Genomic DNA, 3,520 nt, shown 5'->3' on the forward strand with positions numbered 1-3,520 from the left:
TTTAAAAGTTCAATGTATATAAATTTTATGTATTAATTAAATTTCACATATGAATATAGGTTTTTGACATTCTCGACATTTTTGACGTGACTGTTTAAACCGTCAAAAACTGTCATATGTCAAAAACCTGCCAACCCTGATTAAAAAAGAGTGAAATTCGAGAGACAAAAGTAAAAAAAGCGGAAAAATCTGATCCCTGTTTAAAGCAACAGCATTAATAAGGAATTAATTACAATTCAGATAATCATAATAACCAAGACTCAATTCTAGCATATGGTACACAGTGGATTTGAAGGTATTGGTGATGTTTGTAAGCAGAAAGTTGGAGCCTGTTGCTGATTTGCATAGACATTTATTAACAGTTTCGTAAAAGATCGAAAAAATGAGGAAATTGTATTCAGGGTTCTATCCAAGGCAATTTACTACCTTTCAGAGGTACTTTCACAAATTCAACTTCAGGAAAAATGGTAGTTTCACAAAATACCTTTAAAAAAGCAAGATTCTCCTCCTTGCTTCTTAAACATTTCATGAAACCTAAATGTGTTTATTATTGCATCCTTTATATGCCTGTTTAGTAATGATAAATAATAGTTCTGTGCCCCGTGGCAGAATCGTGGTGACATGGTGATATTGTCACAAAACGTTACAGAGCTCTTGCAGAGGGACTTTATCTATGGGAAATACAACTTTTCGCTTTTCTTTCCTGAAAAAATTTCGAGAGATTTTAACTTTTCATAAGAATTATATTCTAAAGATGCTTTTCTTGCGCATCAAAGTGGGAAAAAAATGAGTGTGATTTTTCTATTTTCATTTGAGAAAAATGAAGTAAAAAATTTGTTTTTCTTTTCTGAACAAATTTTCGTTCTATTTTTTCATGCAGATATGAACTGATTTTTACATAGCTTTTAAAATCAGATATTTATGACAACAACTGAATCTCAAAATGAAAACCAGTTTTCAGTAACCCCTTTTCGAAGAGTCCCATTCGCGTCATTTTGCCGTCAATCTTTTTCTCGGTAGTTACTACTACATATTTCACGATTTTTTTAAAAATGTGACGAATTACAAAATGCGACAAAAGGACATAAGTGTGTTATCTTTTTACAAAATGCAAGAGTATTGCTCATAATATTAGATTTAATAAAATAGTACATATTTAATTAAAAAATATTTATTAGATCCAACTTTTTATTTATTTGATTTTTTTTTAAATTAACGCTTCTATTTCTTTGAATTAATAACACGCATATCTGTTATTTTTAAATATCTTGCAGAAAGATATTAGTATTAGAGAGGTATGTGACAGAAATCAAAGAAAAAAAATTATGTGAAGAGATTATATATAATTATATTTTTATAAAACTTATAACAGATATACATGTTTAGCATAGTAAAATAATACTTAGATAATATCTTAATATGCAATCTACCTACATAATAGATATTCATTTTTGCCATAGCCTGGCACACCCCATACTGATGTTATTCAGAGTGCTCAATATTGGACATATTTTGTAGCGAAAATCTGTGCACCAACAAAAACCGCCAAATGGATTTTTAAAAGAGATTTGAATGGCGGTTAAACACTTTGAGTTGGTTCACAATCGTGATTCTTTTTAGTTTCTCACATGTCTCTGCCCGAAAGACGCCAAGATAGGGATATTTCCATACAGAGACCTGTTATGCCAACTACAATAGCCAAGGTACCAAATAGATTTTAAACTTGCACATATTTTTAAAACAAAAACATGTATATGTTTACCTGGAGTGTGTATGCTTTATACCTTTCATTGATTACTTTTCCCTTTGTGAGTATTTTGCCCGGAAGTTGCAAAGACTTTCAGATTATTCTGCCACAGATCACGTTGCCGAAATCTCCCCAATTAATTAATAGTATAGATATTAATTATCGTAATAAATGTCTTAATTGCCAGTGTTTTCACTACAGCGCGAGAATCTCGCATATTTTTTCATATTCTCACATTAAAAAATAATTCCCGCGAAAAATTCCCGCATTCTATAAACCAATTTCAAAATCTGCGAATTTCTCACATTTTGAAAAAAATTTCTCATTTGCGACATTTAATCCGTTTCATTTTTCTTCCTGGATCTTTTAATATTTTCAATATCTGCCCCATTATCTAGCTTCCCTATTTATCAGTATTGTTCAAAACCTTTAAGAACAGAACACCATCCTTCCGAACCACGAAACCTCTTTCAGAACGCATTTCTCTGCAACCACATGTTTCCCGTAGGTAAGGTTTCTTAATGTAAGATGTTCAAATTTTTTGCTGGTTAATGTAAGATAGACAAATACCTTGTAAAGTCAATATATTCTACTCCGAAACGGACAAATGAAAATGAAACAAATGTGGGTAGAAACGATCAGAATGAAACAAATAAGCATTTGAGCAACCCTAATGAGAATAGCTGATGAAAAAGTAGATGTAGAACTTTTTCCATATGATGATGCAGCAAAAATATTCAATGCTTTAAAAATTAGAAGATGTTAAAAATGCATTATAATTAAAGAAATGATTTTTTTTTCAAGTCTCTTAGTGTTATTTTTTCTTCTAATTATTGAAATCTCACTTAACTTTTTGAAATCTCACCCTGTTTTTGAGAAAGGGTGAGAAATTCTCACCCATTTTTTTTCTGAGATGAAAACACTGATGTCTTAATAGCATATACATTTAATATTGCATCTAAACTTTAAATGAGAAAGTGAAGATATTAAATCACTTACTGAAATAAAACCTACATTTTAAAAATAGGTAAAAGAAAGATTAGAAAAAATAAAATAAAAAGTTGCAATTATGCCGTCATGATGATTGAAATGCAAGTAAAATAAATATACTTAATCTTAGAATCTATCCAGCAATTCGTTATACAATTTACAACAATTTTAACAGGAATGAGTTTTAACAAAATTTTGAAATTTTTTAGAACTTAAAAATTATGTAAAGGACGATTACGTAAATGAAAAGCTGTTAAAAAATACATATTCATTAGTGCAGAACTATTTAAAAAGTAATATAACGATGTCTCTTTCATAACTTATGAAATTTAAAAATATATAAAATAGAAAAATTGTAATTTTAAGTGTAAAATATGCTTACTTAAGTAGGACAATAAATACCTACACGCGGTGTACCAGTTAATGTTGAGTTAAAAAGACAGAAAATAGACAACACGAGCGCTAAGAAGTCGATTGATGCCACTCAGCGTTACCGCCAAGCACAAAGAGGAAATTAAAATCTAAGGTGGCTTAGATGTTANAAAAAAAAAAATGAAATACCTATCGTCTTGGTGGCAGCCATATTATGGTCTTTCAGGTTTACCTTAGATTAATGCATTATCTCATTGTTGGCACAACATTAAAGAATGACAAAATAAAAAATTGCTGTTGCATTATCTTGCCTAGTTCATGTCGTTGTCGTTTCACTCAATGTTCAATATATACCTTAAAGAACTTACTTCCCGTTAATTAGCAAAATCTATTTTGGCCCACAATGTGCCC

At 30.1% G+C, this 3,520-nt stretch overlaps 1 protein-coding gene across 1 annotated transcript in view; it reads right to left on the bottom strand.

Annotated features, from left to right (window-relative positions):
• LOC107448034 (ATP-binding cassette sub-family F member 2) overlaps positions 1-3,149 on the bottom strand; it is a gene marked incomplete at its 5' end in the record, with an annotated part of 56,567 nt that extends 53,418 nt beyond the window's left edge. The window contains 1 exon segment of the mRNA XM_043055651.2: positions 3,120-3,149.
• Positions 3,150-3,520: the final 371 nt, after the last annotated feature.

Source organism: Parasteatoda tepidariorum, chromosome 8, assembly GCF_043381705.1.
Source record: "Parasteatoda tepidariorum isolate YZ-2023 chromosome 8, CAS_Ptep_4.0, whole genome shotgun sequence".
Lineage (NCBI taxonomy): Eukaryota > Metazoa > Arthropoda > Arachnida > Araneae > Theridiidae > Parasteatoda > Parasteatoda tepidariorum.